This window comes from Balaenoptera physalus (assembly GCF_965194825.1).
Source record: "Balaenoptera physalus genome assembly, chromosome: 5".
In the NCBI taxonomy this organism is placed as follows: Eukaryota; Metazoa; Chordata; class Mammalia; order Artiodactyla; family Balaenopteridae; genus Balaenoptera; species Balaenoptera physalus.
Window position 1 is genome coordinate 60,627,345 of NC_138884.1, and position 12,653 is coordinate 60,639,997.

Genomic DNA, 12,653 nt, shown 5'->3' on the forward strand with positions numbered 1-12,653 from the left:
ACACCATGATCAAGTGGGATTTACCCCAGAGATGCAAAGACTCTTCAGTATACACAAATCAATCAATGTGATACACCATATTAATAAATTGAAGAATAAAAACCATATGATCATCTCAATAGATGCAGAAAAAGCTTTTGACAAAATTCAACACCCATTTATGATAAAAACTCTCCAGAAAGTGGGCATAGAGGGAACTACCTCAACATAATAAATAGCCACAGCAAACATCATTCTCAATGGTGAAAAACTGAAAGCATTTCCTCTAAGATCAGAAACAAGACAAGGATGTCCACTCTCACCACTATTATTCAACATAGTTTTGGAAGTCCTAGCCACGACAATCAGAGAAGAAAAAGAAATAAAAGGAATACAAATTGTAAAAGAAGAAGTAAAACTGTCACTATTAGCAGATGACATGATACTATACATAGAGAATCCTAAAGATGCCACCAGAAAACTACTAGAGCTAATCAATGAATTTGGTAAAGTTGCAGGATACAAAATTAATGCACAGAAATCTCTTGCATTCCTATACACTAACAATGAAAGACCAGAAACAGAAATTAAGAAAACAATCCCATTCACCATTGCAACAAAAAGAATAAGATACCTAGGAATAAACCTACCTAAGGAAGTAAAAGACCTGTACTCTGAAAACTATAAGACACTGATGAAAGAAATCAAAGATGACACAAACAGATGGAGAGATATACCATGTTCTTGGGTTGGAAGAATAAATATTGTGAGAATGACTATACTCCCCAAAGCAATCTACAGATTCAATGCAATCCCTATCAAATTACCAATGGCATTTTTTACAGAACTAGAACAAAAAAAATTAAAATTTGTATGGAGACACAAAAGACCCCGAATAGCCAAAGCAATGTTGGTTGAGGGGAAAAAAATGGAGGTGGAAGAATCAGACTCCCTGACATCAGACTATACTACAAAGCTACAGTAATCAAGACAATATGCTACAGGCACAAAAACAGAAATATAGATCAGTGGAACAGGATAGAAAGCCCAGAGATAAACCCACACACCTATGGTCAACTAACCTATGACAAAGGAAGCAAGGATATACAATGGAGAAAAGACAGTCTCTTCAATAAGTGGTACTGGGAAAACTGGACAGCTACATGTAAAAGAATGAAATTAGAACACTCCCTAACACCATACACAAAAATAAACTCAAAATAGATTAAAGACCTAAATGTAAGACCGGACACTATAAAACTCTTAGAGAGAAACTTAGGAAGAACACTCTTTGACATAAATCACAGCAAGATCTTTTTTGACCCACCTTCTAGAGTAATGGAAATGAAAACAAAAATAAACAAATGGGACCTAATGAAACTTAAAAGCTTTTGCACAGCAAAGGAAACTATAAACACGATGAAAAGACAACCCTCAGAATGGGAGAAAATATTTGCAAACGAATCAACGGACAAAGGATTAATCTCCAAAATATATAAACTGCTCATGCAGGTCAATATTAAAAAAACAAACAACCCAATCAAAAAATGGGCAGAAGACCTAAACAGACATTTCTCCAAAGACATACAGATGGCCAAAAGGCACATGAAAAGCTGCTCAACATCACTAATTATTAGAGAAATGCAAATCAAAACTATAATGAGGTATCACCTCACAACGGGTAGAATGGGCATCATCAGAAAATCTACAAACAACAGATGCTGGAGAGGGTGTGGAGAAAAGGGAACCCTCTTGCACTGTTGGCGGGAATGTAAATTGATACAGCCACTATGGAGAACAGTATGGAGGTTCCTTAAAAAACTAAAAATAGAATTACCATATGACCCAGCAATCCCACTACTGGGCATATACCCAGAGAAAACCGTAATTCAAAAAGACACACGCACCCCAATGTTCATTGCATCACTCTTTACAATAGCCAGGTCATGGAAGCAACCTAAATGCCCATTGACAGATGAATGGATAAAGAAGATGTGGTACATATATACAATGGAATATTACTCAGCCATAAAAAGGAACGAAAGTGGGTCATTTGTAGAGACGTAGATGGACCTAGAGACTGTCATACAGAGTGAAGTAAGTGGAAAGAGAAAAACAAATATTGTATATTAACACATATATGTGGAATCTAGAAAAATGGTACAGATGAACCGGTTTGCAAGGCAGAAATAGAGACACAAATGTAGAGAACAAACGTATGGACACCAAGGGGGGAGACAGAGGGGCAGGGGGCGGTGGTGGTGGTGGTGGGATGAATTGGGAGATTGGGATTGACATATATACACTAATATGTATGAAATAGATAACTTATAAGAACATGCTGTGTAAAAAAAATAAAATAAATTAAAAATAAATAAAAATAAAAGAAGTTACCACCAACAGCACAGAAATACAAAGGCTCATAAGAGATTACTATGAACAATTACAAGCCATTAAAATGGATAACCTAAAAAAAAATGGGTGAATTCCAAGCAACATAAAATCTCCCAAGACTGAATCAGAAAGAAATACAAGATACAAACAAATTACCAGTAATGATACTGAATCAGTAATCAAAAAACTGTTAACAAACATAAGTCCAGAATGAGATGGCTCTACAGGTGAGTTCTACCAATTGTTTTTTTATAAATTTATCTATTTTATTTATTTATTTATTTATTTATTTATTTATTTATGGCTGCATTGGGTCTTTGTTGCTGCGCGCGGCCTTTCTCTAGTTGTGTCGAGCATGGGCTACTCTTCATTGCGGTGCATGGGCTTCTTGTTGTGGTGGCTTTTTTTGGTTGGAGCACAGGCTTTTAGGCATGTGGGCTTCAGTAGTTGTGGCATGTGGGCTCAGTAGTTGTGGTTCGTGGGCTTTACAGCACAGGCTCAGTAGTTGTGGCGCACGGGCTTACTTGCTCCACGGGTGTGGGATCTTCCCGGACCAGGGCTCGAACCCATGTCCCCTGCATTGGGAGGCAAATTCTTAACCACTGTTCCACCAGGGCAGTCCGAGTTCTACCAAATATTTACAAAAGAGTTAACACCTATTTTTCCAAACTATTCCAAAAAAATCGAAGAGAAAGGAACACTTCCAAACTTATTCTATAAAGCCAGCATCACCCTGATACCAAAACCAGTCACCACAAAAAAGAAAATTACAGCCCAATGACACTGATGAACATAGATTCAAAAATCCTAAACAAAATATTAGCAAATCGAATTCAACCATACATTGAAAGTATCACACACAATGATCAATATCCAAAAATCAGTCAATGTGATAAAGCACATTAACAAATTGAGGAATAAAAATCATATGATCACCTCAATAAATGTAGGAAAAGCTTTTGACAGAATTCAATGTCCGTTTATGATAAAAAACTCTCATAAAAGTTGGTATAGAGGGAATATAATATAATAAAGGCCATATTTGACAAACCTACAGCCAACATCATACTCAGTGGTGAAAAAGAAAGAATTTTCTCTAAGATCAGGCACAAGACAAGGATGCCCACTCTTGCCATTTTCATTCAACATAGTATTGGAAGTCCTAGCCACAGCAATTGGACAAGAAAAAACAAACAAAAGGAATGCAAATTGGAAAGGAAGAATTTAGACTGTCACTGTTTGCAGGTGACACGATACTGTATATAGAAAATCCTAAACCAACTCCTAGAAACTATTAGAACTAATAAATGAATTCAGTAAAGTTACAGGATACAAAATTTAGATATTCAAAAATCTGTTGCCTTTCTGTACACTAACAATGAACGGTCAGAAAGAGAAATTAAGAAAAGAATCACATTTACTATTGCATCAAAAAGAATAAAATACCTAGGAATAAACTTAACAAAGGAGTCAGAAGACCTATATTCTGAAAATTGTAAGATACTGATGAAAGAAATTATAGACAACACAAACAAGTGGAAAGATATACCATGAACATGGATTGGAAGAATTAATATTGTCAAAATGACCATAATACCCAAGGCAATCTACAGATTCAGTGCAATCTCTACCAAAATACCAATGACGTTTTTCACAGAACTAGAACAACTAATTCTAAAATTAGTACAGAACCACAAAAGACCTCCAGATAGCCAAAACAATCTTGAGAAAGAACAAAGCTGGAGGTAATCATGCACCCTGATTTCAAACCATACAACAAAGCCACAGTAATCAAAACAGTATGATACTGGCACAAAAACAGACACATAGATGAATAGAACAGAATAGAGAGGCCAGAAATAAACCCACAGTTATATGGGTGATTAATGTATGACAAAGGAAGCAAGAATATGCAATGGGGAATAGACAGCCTCTTCAGTAAGTGGTGTTGGGAAAACTGCACAGCTACATGCAAAAGAATCAAACTGGACTACTTTCTCACATCATATAGAAAAATAAATTCAAAACAAATTAAAGTCTTAAATTTAAGACCGGAAACCATAAAACTCCTAAAGGAAAACATAGGCATTACATTCTCTGACATCAGTTTTAGGAATACATTTTTTTTGGATTTGTTTCCTCAGGCAAGGGACACAAAACAAATGGCACTACATCACTAAAACACTTTTGCACAGCAAAGGAAAATATCAACAAAATGAAAAGGTCACCTACTGAATGGGAGAAGATATTTGCAAACTGTTATCTGGTAAGGAGTAGTTAATATCCAAGATATAAAAGAACTCATTCAACTCAACATCAAAAAAACAAACAATTTGATTAAAAAATAAGCAGAGGACCTGATAGTCATTTTTCCAAAGAAGACAAACAGTTGGCCAACAGACATGTGAAAAAATGCTCAACAGCACTAATCATTAGGGAAATGCAAATCAAAACCACAATAAGATATCACCTCACACCTGTCAGAATGGGTATTATCAAAAAGACAACAAATAACAAGTGTTGGCATGGATGTTGAAAAAAGGGAACCCTTGTACGCTGTTGGTGAGAATGTAAATTGGTACATTCACTATGGAAAACAGTATGTAGTTTCCTCAAAAAATTAAAAATAGAACTACCATACAATACAGCAATTCCCCTTCTGGGTATTTTTTTGAAGAAAACAAAAATACTAATTCAAAAAGATATATGCATCCCTATGTTCATTGCATTATTTTCAATAGCCAAGATATGGAAGCAATCTAAGTGCCCACTGATAGATGAATGGATAAAGAAGATGTGGTATCTATATACAATGGAATATTACTCAGACATTAAAAAATGAATTATGCCATTTGCAACAAGATGGATGGACCTGGAGGGTATTTTGCTTAGTGGAATAAGTCAGTCAAAGAAAGGCAAATACGGTATGTTATCGCTTATATGTGGAATCTAAAAAACAAAATAAATGGACCAATAACCAAAAAGAAACAGAGTCATAGATACAGAGAACAAACAGAGGGGCTGAGCGGATGAGTGAAATAAGTGAGGGAGATTGCATGGTACAAACTTCCACTCATCAAAGAAATGAGTGATGGGGATGAAATGGGCAGTGTGGGGAATATAGTCAATTATAATACAATATTTTTGTATGGTGACAGATGGTAACTAGGCTTATCATGGTGATCATGTTGTAATGTATAGAAATACTGAATCACTATGCGTGCATCAGGAGCTCACACAGTGTTGTGGGTCAATTATACTTCACAAAGCAAACAAACAAATAAACAAGCTCATAGAAAAAGCAATTAGATTTATGGTTACTAGGTGCAGAGGGGGAGGGGAAATTGAATGAAGACGGTCAAAGTTACAAGCTCCCAGTTATAAGACAGACAAGTACCAGGGATGCAATGTCAACATGATTAATATAATTAACACTGCTGTATGTGATATATGAAAAGTTGTCAAGAGAGTAAATCCTAAGAATTCTTATCACAAGGAAAATTTTTTTCTTTATCTTTTATTTTGTATCTATGTGAGATAATGGATGTTCACTAGACTTAACTGTGGTAATCATTTCATGATGTATGCAAGTCAAATCAGTGTGCTGAACACCTTAAATGTATATAGTGTTGTATGTCAATTATATCTCAATAAAACTGGAAGAAATAAAGAACATGTATTACATCCAATCATAGAAACTTACAATTAGAAACACCCTCAGAAGTAATTTAACATACACCTTGATGAATTACAGAGTATCTCCTTGATATTAATCTTGATCTCTATGCCTATGGGGACAATAATAAAAACATAACTAACTGATAGAAGCCAAGAACAGCTTCCCTGAAAAAAATGACATTCAAAGCAAATTTTGAACTACACGTATGAATTAGCTAGGTGAAAAAGGGGTGCACAAAATATAGGGTAAAGCCTGGGGGAGAGACAGAAGTGGCTGCTGAGTTTCCGCAACTGAAAGAAGGCTTGTGTGGCTGAAATAGAAAGAGTAAGGAGATGGCACAAGATGAGCTAGAAGCAGCCAGATTTTGAAGACCTTGCCAAGGATTATGGACTTTATCCTATGAACAGCGAGAAGCTATTGACAGATTTTGTGAGGAACATAATATGAAAGCTTTCTGCTTTTTAAAAAAGTCACTTTGGACTTTTGCTCCTTGGCAAGACAAGTAACCAGTATTAGATTTACCCTTCTGCCTGAAGTAAGCATAGAAATTGCATTGTAATAACATGGATGAACCTGGAGGACATTATGCTAAATGAAATAAGCCAGACACAGAAAGACAAATATTGCATGATCTCACTTATAGAAGGAATCTTAAAAAAATGTTGAACTCATAGTAATAAAGAGTAGAATGGTAGTTAGCAGGGGTTGGGCGAAAAGGGAAGATGTTGGTCAAAGAATACAAACTTTTAGCTATAAGACAAATAAGTTCTGGAGACCTAGTGTTCAGCATGGTGACTAGAGTTAATAATAATATATTACATACTTGAAATTTGCTAATAGAGTAGTTCTTAAGTGTTCTCACCACACACAAAAGAAGATAACTGTGTGAGTTAATGGATATGTTAATTAGCTTGATTGTGGTAATCACCTTTCAATGTAAATGTATATAAAAACATATTGTACATCTTAAGGATATGAAATTTTTGTTAATCATACCTCAGTAAAGCTGCAAAAAAGAAAAAAAAGAATTTTCTTATTTAAATGCCTTTAATAGATAATTGACTCCTTAAAAAAACATATTGTGAGGTTTATTTGTTTATTTATTTATTTACTTATTTTTGGCCACACCGCATGGTATGCGGGATCTTAGTTCCCTGACCAGGGATTGAACCCATGCCCCCTACAGTGGAAGTGTGGAGTCTTAACCACTGGACTGCTAGGGAAGTCCCTGTGAGGTTTATAAAATATGTAGAAGTAAAATGTAAGGCAAAAATTGTAAGAAGTTCAGAAAGCGAAAATACAATTATACTTCTATAACACCTATTATCTATTACTTCTATTAAAGATTTTTACACTATACATTAAAGAATATAATAACATTTGAAGGTACAATGTGATAAGTTAAAGACGTATAATATAAACCCTAAATCAACAACTAAAACTCTGTATCTCTTTATTGTGAATAATAAAGAGTTATAGCTAATAAGCTGACAAAGGAGATAAAATGAAATAAAAATTGTATAATTGCTCTAAAAAAGTAGAAAAATAGGAAAATGGGAACAAAGAACAGATGGGACAAACAGAAAACAAATACCAAGACCATATATTTAAATTTAAACATACCAATGATCACATTAAATGTAAATGGTCTAAATAGTCTCATTTAAAAACTGGAGATTCTAAGATTGGGCAAAAAGCAAGATCCAGGGGCTTCCCTGGTGGCACAGTGGTTGAGAATCTGCCTGCCAATGCAGGGGACACGGGTTTGAGCCCTGGTCTGGGAAGATCCCACATGCCGCGGAGCAACTAGGCCCATGAGCCACAATTACTGAGCCTGTGTGTCTGGAGCCTGTGCTCCGCAACAAGAGAGGCTGCGACAGTGAAAGGCCCGTGCACCGTGATGAAGAGTGGCCCCCACTTGCCACAACTAGAGAAAGCCCTTGCACAGAAACAAAGACCCAACACAGCCATAAATAAATAAATAAATAAAATATAACACTGGGTTCAATTAACTGCCCATCCAAAAAAAAAAAAAAAAAAAAGCAAGATCCAGCTATGTTAACATATAGGTTTTAAAAAAAAGGATGAAAAAACCACACCATGCTAAGACTAATCAAAAGAAAGCTGGGATGGTTATATAAATATCAAACAAAATAGATTTCAGAGCAAATAATATTACCAGAGTTGAAGAAGGACATAAAATGAACAAATTCCTTGAAATACACAAACTACCAAAGCTCATTCAAGAGGAAACAGATAGGGGGCTTCCCTGGTGGCACAGTGGTTAGGGATCTGCCTGCCAATGCAGGGGACACAGGTTCGAGCTCTGGTCCGGGAAGATTACACACGCCACGGAGCAACTAAGCCCGTGTGCTACAACTACTGAGCCTATGCCCTAGAGCCCGAGAGCCACAACTACTGAGCCTGCATGCCACAACTGCTGAAGCCTGTGCACCTAGAACCTGTGCTCCGCAACAAGAGAAGCCACCACAATGAGAAGCCCGCGCACCGCAACGAAGAGTAGCCTGCTTTGCCTCAACTAGAGAAAGCCCACACGCAGCAATGAAGACCCAATGCAGCCAAAAATAAATAAATGAACAAAAATAAATTTAAAAAAAGAAACAGATAATCTAAATAACTCTATAGCTATTAAAGATATTGAATTTTTAGTTAAAAACCTCCCCACAAAGAAAATCCTAGGGTCATATAGCTTCACTGGCAAATTCTACCAAATATTTAAACAAGAAATAATACCAAAAAAAAAAAAAAAAAAGAAATAATACCAATTCTACCAAACTCTTCCAGAAAATTGATGAGGGAATACTTCCCAAATCATTCTGTGAGGACCGCATTACTCAATACCAAAACCATAAAATTACATTATAAGAAAAGAAAACTACAGACCAATATATCTCATGCTTATATGTGCAAAGCTTCTTAACAAAATGTTATCAAATAAAATACAATAATATACAAACAGATAATACATCATAAATGGGGTTTATCCCAGGAATGTAAAATTGTTTTAATATTCAAAAACCAACCTATGTAATTCTGGGTAATAACTGACTAAGAAAGAAAAACTACATGATCATCTCAATAAATACAGAAAAAAACATTTGAGAAATACAAAATACATGCCTGGTAAATACTCTCGTAAAACCAGAAACAGAAGGGAACTTCCTTAAACTCATAGACAAAATATATGCGAAACCTACAGTTAACATTATACTTATAGTGAAAGACTGAATACTTTCTTTCTAAAATCAGGAACAGGGAAAGGATGTTTACCTTACCACTTTTAATCAACATTGTACTGCTGGTTCTAGCCAGTGAATTAGGAAAGAAAAAGAATTTTAAAACATCTAGACTGGAAAAGAAGTATAACTCCCTTTATTCACAGACAACATGATTTCTGTGAAGTAAATCCTATGATGTGTACAAATAAGTTACTAGAATTAATAAGGAAGTTTAGCAGTGTTTCAGGATATCAGATTCATATACAAAAATCAATTATATTTCTATATAGAGCAGAGCATCATTTCATGCACTTATTTGCCACTCATGTATCTTACTTAGTGAATTGTTTATTCAATTATTTCACCCATTATTAGAAGGTAAACATGTACCTACAATATGACCCAGCCATTTCCATGTCATATGAAAATATTCCTGGTCATGCCCTAATCTCAGGGAACTGTACATGGCAATACGTAACCTTACATGGCAAAGGGGACTTGACAGGTGTGATTAAGTTAAGGCTCCTGAGATGGAGAGACTATCCTGCCTTATCCAGGTGAGCCCAATGTAATCTAAGGGTTCTTAAAAGATGAAAGAGGAAGGCAGAACAGTCCCAGAAGATGTGATGATGGAAACAGAAGTTGGAGGAATGCACTTTAAGGTGGAGGAAGAGGCCACATGCCAAGGAATGCAGGCAAACTCTAGAAGCTAGAAAAGCCAAATAAACAGAATTTCCCTTAGAGCATGCAAAAAGAATGCAATCCTGACAACACCTTCACATTTTAGCCCAGAAAAATCCATTTCAGATTTCTGACCCCCAGAATTGTAAGCTGATAAATTTGTGTTGTTTTAAGCCACTATGTTTGTGGTAATTTAATACAACAGCAGTAAGAAACAAATACCCTTGACTTATGAGGACATTCTTTCGTGGAGCTTCTATTTTTACTTGAATAAATTTATATTCTGTACAAGAATAGAATGAAATTGAGAATTTACCTATTATTGTGCAACATCTATATTTGATATTACATTCAAAGAATCATAAATAGAGATCATTTATTTGATGAGATTTGTCTTAAAAAGGATACAATGAGTGGAAGCAGGAAAGACAGTATCTGCTCCAGGGCCCACCCCATCTGGGGTGGCAAATAACAAAACCAAAGCTGAGACCAGCACAGCACAGCACAGCACAGGCTCTGGAGAAGCGGGAACTAAGTTCACAGATCAACTTCTCGGCCTCCTGGAGGCCGAGATTATTGGTTGTTATTTTTAATGCACTAATAATCAGTATTAAGCAATTTTTAGTTTTCTCTAGTGTATCCAGATTTATTTATTTATTTATTTTTTAAATTTATATTTATTTTTGGCTGTGTTGGGTCTTCGTTTCTGTGCGAGGGCTTTCTCTAGTTGCGGCAAGCGGGGGCCACTCTTCATCGCGGTGCGCGGGCCTCTCACTGTCGCGGCCTCTCTTGTTGCGGAGCACAGGCTCCAGACGCGCAGGCTCAGTAGTTGTGGCTCACGGGCCTAGTTGCTCCGCGGCATGTGGGATCTTCCCAGACCAGGGCTCGAACCTGTGTCCCCTGCATTGGCAGGCAGATTCTCAACCACTGCGCCACCAGGGAAGCCCCCCAGATTTATTTTTGAAAATAGTTTTCAAACAGACTATTTTATAGGCCCACCAATATAACAAAATCAATTTGTTTAATACATATTTTTAAATATTATGTAAGTTTAATTGTTTAATGCTCTATTTCAATTTTTTTTAAAGATTTTTTTGATGTGGACCAATTTTAAAGTCTTTATTGAATTTGTTACAATATTGCTTCTGTTTTATGTTTTGGTTTTTTGGTCGCGAGGCATGTGGGATTTCAGCTCCCCGACCAGGGATTGAATCGGCACCCCCTGCATTGGAAGGCGAAGTCTTAACCACTGGACCACCAGGGAAGTCCCTCCATTGCAATTATTAAAAGTGTCTCAGTCTGGACAACATAAATTTGTTGTCATTAGGTCTAAGAGTGACTTGTGCCATTCCAATGCCACCACTTTGTTCTCAGACAAATGTGTTCTGTTATTAGAATGAGTATCTGAATCCTTTAAGACAGTACTTCCCAACTTGCTTCTTACATCATAACTGAGTTCTTCAATAGACCATCCCACCATTCTATAAAGTCATTGCTTTATAGTTCAGTAATCACATGGATTTATAAACCATTTAAAACCAGTGACCACATGGTTGTTAATGGTTGTTATTCTTTTGCTTTAGTTCATCTACATTAAAATTAGTTCTTTGGACAGATGCAATGTTGTATGAGATTCTCTAATGCTGAATAAGCCATTCCATCATTTTATAAATAGCATTGCTACAGGAAGTATGGCAGGCAAGAAGAACAAATATAGCTGCACAATAATGATCCATTCTATGAAGACAAATTGATTCCACCTATATATAGACGAAGTCTAATATAATCAACCTGCCACCAGGTGGCTGACTGGTCCCCCTGGTGTATGGCGTTGTTTCAAGTGCTCAGCATTGGCTTTCTGCTGCTGGAAGATTAGGCTCTCAACTATAGCAGTAGATAGATCAGCCCTCTGGAAGAGAAGTCCATGTTTTTCTGAGATCATAAATGACTTCCATCTCTGTCATCATACTTTGTTCAGGGAACCATTGACCAAGCAATGACTAGCTGGAGAAAGAGGCTAACTAGTAGCCACAGAAGAGGTCACATTGGCTACCTGATTAATGATAAGCCTCCCCTGCAGAGGTGACCTCTTTTGCTGCTGCTGCTGCTGCTACTGCTGTTAGCATTTACATGAGATATAAATATGCTCACACTCTGTTAACATTACAGGAGGTCCATCTACATATCACTTCCCCAAATGTACTTATCCCTTAATCCTTCAGTCTTATTTTTCCCATGTCCCTGTATGTCCAGCCAGACCATTAACCACTACCCATAAATAGACAAAGTACACTGTTTTTCCAAATTGAAAATGACATACACTGATTAAAGTTCTTCCCCCTTGGAGTTACCTTTGAGTGAGATTGTAATGCTATAGCAATCTGCTTCTGGCAGGGGCCAGCTCATTTTCCAGAACCATCTGCAAACCAGGATTGAATTTTTTCTTCCTGAGTCAACTAGTCATAGAGAATTCCCTATGTGGTCACAAGTGTGGGTTGATAGAATGGTGGCAATGTAGACAGAGTAGGCACCTGGTAATGTGAACCACCTACTTGGTCATGTCATTTACCAGTGGCTTCAGTGACTCCAATCTTCTATATGTCACTTCCAGTTGATGTTAAACTGATTCTGGTTATATACAGCTTTATGGTTTGGGTTTGTTAGGTTAGATAAAACCCAGT

General features: G+C 36.5%; 1 long non-coding RNA gene across 1 annotated transcript in view; it reads right to left on the reverse strand.

The window, feature by feature from the left end:
- Positions 1–2,842: 2,842 nt before the first annotated feature.
- LOC309661903 overlaps positions 2,843–12,653 on the reverse strand; it is a 1,098,809-nt gene continuing 1,088,998 nt past the window's right edge. The window contains exon 3 of the long non-coding RNA XR_014264355.1: positions 2,843–8,064. This is a non-coding gene — a long non-coding RNA (uncharacterized lncRNA). The remainder of the gene's footprint in view (positions 8,065–12,653) is intronic.